Source organism: Manis pentadactyla, chromosome 11 (genome assembly GCF_030020395.1).
Source record: "Manis pentadactyla isolate mManPen7 chromosome 11, mManPen7.hap1, whole genome shotgun sequence".
Classification (NCBI taxonomy): Eukaryota; Metazoa; Chordata; class Mammalia; order Pholidota; family Manidae; genus Manis; species Manis pentadactyla.
The window spans coordinates 113,800,861-113,809,280 of NC_080029.1; the positions used below are offsets into that span (position 1 = coordinate 113,800,861).

At 47.6% G+C, this 8,420-nt stretch overlaps 1 protein-coding gene across 6 annotated transcripts in view; it reads right to left on the reverse strand.

The window, feature by feature from the left end:
- INTS14 (integrator complex subunit 14) overlaps window positions 1-2,133 on the reverse strand; it is a 58,094-nt gene extending 55,961 nt beyond the window's left edge. For 5 of the 6 annotated variants that reach the window (XR_005033964.2, XR_005033965.2, XM_036932299.2 and 2 more), the window contains exons 1-2: window positions 1,771-1,899; window positions 1,312-1,452 (exon numbers count right to left, since the gene is read on the reverse strand). The gene's annotated coding sequence lies outside the window, so the exon portion shown is untranslated. Of the gene's footprint in view, window positions 1-1,311; window positions 1,453-1,770; window positions 1,900-2,111 lie in introns of those variants that run through there. The other variant, XM_036932296.2, reaches the window with a different exon arrangement.
- Between the last annotated feature and the right edge of the window lie 6,287 nt (window positions 2,134-8,420).

Sequence of the window (8,420 nt, forward strand, 5' to 3'; positions counted from 1 at the left end):
TCCTCCCTCTTTCCAAGTAGTTGCTTTTTGGCTACTATGGCCTGGAAAGCCAGGTCATCAGGTTGCTAATTCTGTGTCCAAGGTAAAAGTTAACAGGCTCTGAGAGTCTGTCGGTTTTTTCTAGTGTCAAACACATGACCTTAGATCTATCAACTTGGTACTATTTTATCTACTCAATCTTTTTTCTTTTCTTTCTGGGTCTCAGCTGTGTTGTTCAAGATGTGAGGTACTGTACAACATTGGTTCAACTACTCTTTTAGACCATATGCTAAGGGCAGGGACCATGTAATATTTTGCCCACCAGTGTCTCTTCAGAACCTATCCTAGTAACTGGCAAAATGCGTGTGCTTGACAATTGCTTGGTATAGGCTACTGAAACTACCTGTAATCACCATATGTAACATTAATTCTTTGGCAAAATGCATGACGAGTTTTAACTCTGGACACCAGGAACACATTTCCTCTTCTCTTCATTCAAGCAGAGGCCCCCAGGGACTCCTATGCCTCTGCCTAGGTACAGACTTCATCCACCACCCACTGCAGTCCCATTCATGAACAGTGATCTTTGTTAAAGTTGGGGGTCATCGGGAGTACAGCCCTCACCTTTTAGGAGAATGGGATACAGAATACTTAGATTTAGATCAGGTGTCAGAAAGCACTTCTAGCCCACTAAACCTGCCCTAACACTGGAATGGGTGACCGCAGCTGGCAGTCTTGCCTTTTCTGCAGACCTCTCCAGAACTGGCTCCTTCTCCTGACTGATGCATTTGTGTACACCCCCAAACACATCTCCTAAAACAATAGCAAAGTCATGGGAAACTAATTTAGCACCCAGATTGTAAGCAGAGCAGTATGAGAAGGAGCTGAATATTCTTGAAGGATGGTTCACTCAAGCACTCTAAGCCTGATTAAAAAAAAAAAAAATCCTGTCCACCACAGTCCAGCAGTTGTATGAGAAAAGGAGGTGTTTCTCACTTGGGTTGATTCTCACCCTCAAGTCCCCCACCCCACCTCCACACTTCCCGTAAATACTGTTTACAAACAACGTAACATTTAAAGGTTAAAATGTAACCTTAAAAATGTAAAATGTAAAACTGAGACCACTACCGTTCTCAAGAACCGGTTACTCATGAGAATAAACTGTGGCCACCTGATTTGGCCTTAATGCCAACTCCCCATCAGTACACATTTGTAATTCTTCCCTGAATGTGACAATCATCTCATTCATAAAGAATTCTCAGCAGTTTCGCTCTCACAGCGTGACTCCACGCCAGTCTCCAGCGGCCCGTCCCTTCATGTTGGGGTCCTCACCTCCTCGGGTCTCCCCGTCGCCCTGACGTCCCTCGCCCTGGTGCGTCCCTTCCCAGTTCCCAGGCACAGCCTCATCGCTAAACCGCCAGCCCGGAAATAACGAACTGCTGCATTTGGACTGCAACTCAGGTGTGCCTGGACCTTAAAATAAGTAAAAGAAAAAAAAAATTGAGATCTGGAAGTCTCTCATGGGAACAGGCGGCCGGGGAGGGCCTGGACAGGGAGGCAGAAATCGTGCAGTTTACGCCGAGCGGGGGACCCGAACCACAGCGCACGGGGAGGCTGGGCACAGGGCCTGGGGCCAGGGCCCGGGAACCGGCGCCGCACGGACCGCGCGGGGAGGCCGCAGGGGCGGCGGGAGGGCAGGGCGCTGGCCCCACGCTGTTCCCCACCTCTGAGCCCTTGTGCGGCTCCAACACACAACCAAAGACGGCCCGGGGCCCCGGCCTCCCCACTTACTCCGCGCCCATCACCAGCACAGTCCGTCCGCATAAGCTTTCCGTCCGCGAACCGAGGCCGGAACCTTCCCGGCCGTGAGACAAAAGGGAACCGGGCGCCGGGACTGCGCCCTGGGCGGGGCTTTCGGACGGCGGAGGGCCCGGCTCCGGACTTGCCGCTTCCAGCCTTCTCCCCACCCCTCTTGCCCACAGATCCCCACCTTCCCCGAGCCTGGACTGCGGCTTGCCCTTCCTGCCCTCCCCGTTCTCGGGCTCTTCTCCCATCTGCCTCTGGCCTCCCGCCCACCTGCCCTTTGTTCCGGTGGCCCAGTGACCCCTTCACACTTCTGTCCCCTCACTCACCCGGGCGCGGTTCGTGCACCAGCCATGCCCTCGCTGGTAATTCCACCCCCTTCCCTCCAGTCTTCAGAGCCCCAACTCACATCCTCTGAACCAGTTGTCAGAATCTTCTTCCTACTCTTTCAATTACAACTCTTGCCTGAAGAGTGTGCATACTGCACACGTTATATATTATTCTTAGCTGGCCAGGGCCAGTTTACACGCCAAGAATTTTCCTTTTGTCTCCTTAGCACGCATGCTCACTTTACCCTTCCACCCTTTCTTTGAGGAAAGCAGAGGGAAGTTTCAGTAAATTTCCCCTACCCTGGCCAAGACACATTACTCAGGGATTAGCACCCAGGCTTTCCTGTGAGATAACATGGACACTCGCCATTCTCACCTGTGGCCACCTGGTGTCCCCACAGCAACTTGTGCCTCAGTGAGGTCCCTGAGGGGGCAAGAAGTGACTTTCTTTCTAAACATGTAGGGAGCCAGGAAATGCCAGCTAGAGGTAGGCCTACATGGAAGCCAGCAGGCCCTGGGTAGTTGTGGTTCAAGGAACTATGTTGTACCACATAGGTTACAAGTGGGAACAGAAAGGCCTCCAGGAGGCCCAAGGCCTTCTTCTTTTGGTTAATGGGATGAGGTGAGGGAGGAGTGGGTCAAGGAGGGAAGATGCTGTAAACCAACCAACCAAACACCTGAGTCTAACTTCTGACAGCTTGTTGTGTGGGAGAGTTGGGTTCCAGTTACTTACAGTTCTTTCCTCTCTCCTTTTTATATCAGAGGTGACAGAGAAAGACAGGTCAGTCCCTGGAAATGTCCCTGCCAGCATCAGGGCCCAGGTGCTGCAAACTGCCCTTTTTTGCTTCAGAGCGTATTTCCCCAACTTGGCTAGACTCTCTCACATTCTCAAAACCTTGTTATGCTTGAGCAGGTCCTGGGATCTAAGTAAGTAAGGCTGCATCCTGATTATTTCATCATAATTTCTAATTTTTTCCCTAGTGGCCAAGAAAGTGTGGGCAAGGGAATTGTCTAGCTATTCCTAATGTGGTGATGACTCAGCCGATTGGAACCGTCACTGATCTGGTAGTTCCAGCTCAGCTCCTTGGACTGACTCGTTCGTTACCTTACCCCGTCCTAAAGCTTTGTTGAAGGGTGATCAGATTTTGGTAACCTGTTCTGAATATGGGCTTTCAGGAGCCTAGGGAGTTAAAAGGGCAATTTTAAAAAAATGATGATAAAAGAACTACCAAGAGGACTGTGTCACTTGCATCTGGTAAGAGCTTTTGTTTTTATTTTTTAATTATTAGTAGAATCCCTTTAAAAACCAGAAGGTTGTTCAGTGACAATTTAAGTCAGAGAACACTAGCACAAAGAGTTAGAAGACCTTCAAGAAGATGTCTTCAAGCCATTAACTGGGTAATGCAGTTCTTCTTCCCACTCAAAAGGTCTTGGGCTGTGACGCAGTTCAGCATCTGACAGATCCAGGGGCTTTTCCGCAGGTTCTCACTGTACCACTTACAGAAAGGAAGCTCCTCTTTCAGGCTTTTGTAAATGAACCTGAGGTCGGGACCCTATGAGACTTGTTTCTGGTCAGGCTTGTTACTTTATTAGGCATTGCATAGTAGTACCTGTAGGTCAAGCATAATCTAATTTTTTACCTTTTAATATTTTTTCATTGTTTTCCTGGAATGCCTATTGATGGGTCATTCATTCTCCATCCAGACAGAAGCAGCCTTTGTTTCTGCTGACTTTGAATAGACCAATTGAACTAAATTTTATCCACCCAGGCCCTGAAGGCATTTGAGATCTGTACCTATAGGGTCAATATCAACTCCTGATGTAGGCCCAAAAATAACCCAGCCTCAGCCACGAATCCTCCATGTCAGGTGAAAAGTCACATTCCCTCTTCCTCCTGTCCTAGCAGAACATGGGAAAGGTCTTCAGCTGCCTCTGCTGTCCTGTCCAGCCCCCATGCCCCGCCTTCCTCAGCCCCTGTCCTCTCATGAGGGTCAGGGCCAGATCTGCCCCGCCTGTCCTGCCACTCTGGTCCAGGGAGAGTATAACATGGAGCAACTTTGTAGAATAAAGCAGATCAGCCTCCCTTTGTCTAGCAGTTTGCTCTGAAAGGCCACGAGCCTCTGAGAGAGGGTACCCCCCACCCACCGTGTGCAGCCCAGATGCCCTCTTGGAGCGTCTCCTCACTGAGATGTACCCAAAATATAGTTATGGGTGCCAGACACTGTTCTGGGCTCAGGATTTAGCCATGAATAAGACAGACAATCTCTGTCTTCTTGGAGCTCATCTGCTAGTAAGAGATGCAGTTAATCAGGTGATCATACCAATAAACAGTACGGTGTTGTCACGGTGGAATACATGGGGGCGGGTCGCCCCCTAACATGGCCTGACTGTGATCTAAAAAAGCAGAATAACAACGATGACGACAATACCAGGCACTGTCATTATGTTTTACAGATTAATTTATTTAATTCTCACAACAAGCTTAGCACGCAGGTAGTGTCGTCACCCTCATTTTACGGGATGAGAAGTTCACAGCCACTGAAAAGTTAAGCAACTTGCCCAAAACTCAGACCGCTAGCTGGTGATGGTGTCACTCTTGGTTGACAGCAACATTTTTATGGCCTGTTAAAGTCCAAAATGTGCCACGAGCCCATGAGAACTAGGACAGAAGGAACCAGGTTCATTCCCAGCAGGTGAGATTCAGGTCAAACACTAGAAAGAACTCCTTGGCAACAATCATAAATACATGAGAGAAAGGAATCCCTTTTCTGGGGATTTGCTTCTCTCCAGAATTTCCTGTTAAACAAATAACATTGTAGAAACAGAAGCATTAATTTAGAAAAAACAATCACTTGTAATTTCGCCTTGGGAATTGGGTTCCTTTTTCCATCTTTCTGGGCCTGATTGAGACTGTGATAGACAGCTGGTGTGGATGAGCAGTAACGAGCTCCGGTTCTGCCTAAAGCAACTGCAGGCAAGGATGTGAGAACTAGCAGAGGTCAGCCCCCTAGCCCAGCTTCCAACATTCAGAGTGACCCCAGGTCACCTGGAGATGAGGACAGCTCCGCCATGGGGGAGGACACCGCTGTGCGCTTCAGCAGAAGGATCGGCGTACTTCTTACTGCAACAGGCCACTCAGGGGAAAGTAGGACAGGGGTGAGGCTGTGAGGGATTACCTGCTATTTTAGATGAAAGCAATCAAAGCAGCACGCTCGCCATGAACTTTGGGGGAAACAGAGGGGGGAGAAAGGAGTAACCAGGAAGCATCAGGCCGAGTTAGCTGAATGATTAAAGTGGCTTCCAGGTCACTGGAGGGTGTCATGAGACCCTTATTGCCTCTCCCAACTCCCACTTCCATCATTCCCGCCATGAGCTGCAGACATAATTCCTTGGGTACCTCCGGATGTCCCAGCCTGCCCCGGGGAGGTGGGTCAGTGTCCTCTACCCCAAGGATTTTCCTTAGGCCTAATAAAATATTTTTCATGTGTGAAATGCTTTAAAGCTTTAAAGTGCCTTTGGTGCACTCCCTCATATTTTTTTTATTTTTCATTTTTTTATTAGGGTATCATTGATATACATCTTATGAAGGTTTCAGTGAAAAACATTGTGGTTACTACATTCACCCCTATTATCAAGTCCCCCCCATACCCCATTGCAGTCACTGCCCATCAGCGTAGTAAGATGCCACAGAGTCACTACTCGTCTTCTCTGTGCTACACTGCCTTCCCCGTGATCCCCCCACACCATGTGTGCCAATCATAATGCCCCTCAATCCCCTTCTCCCTCCCTCCCACCCGCCCTCCCCCACCCTCCCCTTTGGGAACCCCTAGTCCCTGCTTGGAGTCTGCGAGTCCGCTGCTACTTCGTTCCTTCAGTTTTGCTTCATTGTTATGCTCGACAAATGAGGGGAATCATTTGGCCTTTGTCTTTCTCCGCCTCATTTATTTCACTGAGCATAATGTCCTCCAGCTCCATCCATGTTGTTGCAAATGGTAGGATTTGTTTCTTTCTTTTTTATTTTTTATTAAGGTACGATTGATATACACTCTTATGAAGGTTTCACATGAAAAAACAATGTGGTTACTACATTTACCCATATTATCAAGTCCCCACCCATACCCCAAGGCAGTCACTGTCCATCAGTGCAGCAAGTTGCCACAGATTCACTATGTGCCTTCTCTGTGCTACACTGTTCTCCCTGTGATCCCCCACACAGTGTGTACTCAACATAATACCCCAGAATCCCCTTCTCCCTTCCTCCCCACCTGCCCTCCCCCACCCCTCCCCTTTGGTAACCACTAGTTCATTCTTGGAGTCTGTGAGTCTACTGCTACTTTGTTCCTTCAGTTTTGCTTCATTGTTATACTCCACAAATGAGGGAAATCATTTGGCATTTGTCTTTCTCCACCTGGTTTATTTCACCGAGCATAATGTCCTCCAGCTCCATCTATGTTGTTGCAAATGGTAGGATTTGTTTCTTTCTTATGGCTGAATAGTGTTCTGTCGTGTATATGTACCACATCTTCTTTATCCATTCGTCTACTGATGGACACTTAGTTTGCATCCATATCTTGGCTATTGTAAATAGTGCTGCAATAAATATAGGGGTGCATATGTCTTTTTGAATCTGAGATCTTGTTTTCTTTGGGTAAATTCCTAGGAGTGGAATTCCCGGGTCAAGTGGTATTTCTATTTTTAGTTTTTTGAGGAACCTCCATATTGCTTTCCACAAAGGTTGAACTAATTTACATTCCCACCAGCAGTGTCGGAGGGTTCCCCTTTCTCCACATCCCCACCAGCATTTGTTGTTCCTAGTCTTTTTGATGTCGGCCATCCTAACTGGTGTGAGTTCCCTCATATTTTTGAACAGATGATTTCTTAGAGGAGTTTTAGGCTCACACCAACACTGAGCAGATAGTTCCTCATTTTCTATTTTGATTCTCACATCCACCCTACAAATAGGTAGAATGGGAACTATCTCCACATTTACATTAGAATCACACAGTAGCATACAAACCCTGGTGCTAAGTGAGGTCTTCTGATCTCTTAAGCCCTAGGTACTTTCTCTTGCTTTCCTTAGTGCACCTTATGAATCTTTCCAGATCTTTCCTCTCCTTAAGCATGGAAACCCTGCACCACCTCTCACTCCAATAGCTTAGAAACAAATTTGAGAAATTTCTCTAGCTTCTGCCTTGACTGGAGGGTCCCACAGAGAGCCCGTTGGTGTCCCCAGTGGAAGGCCCGCACCCTCATGCCCTGCAGAGGCACTGGCACCCTGCTTGTACAATGCCCCAATAAGCTGCTTAGAGGTGGGTATTAGCAGGGATTGGATATTCTTCCTCTGAGATGCCCTTCACACCCGACCCTGCCTTGAATTAGGATTCTATCGGGGAGCTGTGGGCAGGAGAATGGGGTGTTCCCTGCTGTCCAGCTTCAGACCCACTCTTTGAAATACTGGATTCTGACAAGTTTCCAGAACTGAGAAGATACTCAGATGTCCAGGTTTGAAGGTAAATGATGCGGTTAGGTAGGAGGGATCTGCTGGGGTGCCAGCTCAGCTCTGTTACATAACAGGCACACCAGAAAGAGAGAGACCCTCCAAAGTTTCTTTAGGAGCATCAAGTGGGCTTGCTACAAAGAACTGAGTAAGGGACAGGTCGGCTTCAGGCTTCATGGTGGGAAGACGGTTATGGGACTCAAGGACAAAGAAGGAATACATTCCCTACTTCTTTTGCTTGTCTCTTTCTTGTTAAGACAGGTTGGCTGGCAGTTGTCACTAGTGTGATATTCTGGAAAGGTCATGGCACTGGAAGCCTCATTTGCACTACCGCTCACTAGCTGTGTGATGGTGAGCAAGCCACATCTTCTCTCCAGACCTCAGTCTTCACATCTCAAACGGGGAGTTGCCCTAAACAGTGTCTGTAATTCCCACCTTTAATGACCTGAGAGTCGGTGGGTTACTCATCTCACTTCTCAAATATTACTTCATATGCAAAATTGAATCATTCCTCGTTATTGTTTTGTAATAGTCTGTGGACTCCGATTAGAGATTTCCTAAATATTTACTTGGGCTGGGCCTCACAGCCTTCTTTATAAATGAAGGATTCTTCGAGGGCCTTTCATGTTCTTTCCACCTATGTCCTTACATAAAGTTATGTAGCATTGTTGATTCTGTGCAATGCTTTTCACAGACCTTAGGGGCTTTTACCTCCCCAAATTCCTGTGACATAGGTATTGTTATTACTATTGTCATTTCTTCTACATTAAGTTTGAATTTAAAATCTTATAACATGCATATGATAAAAAGGT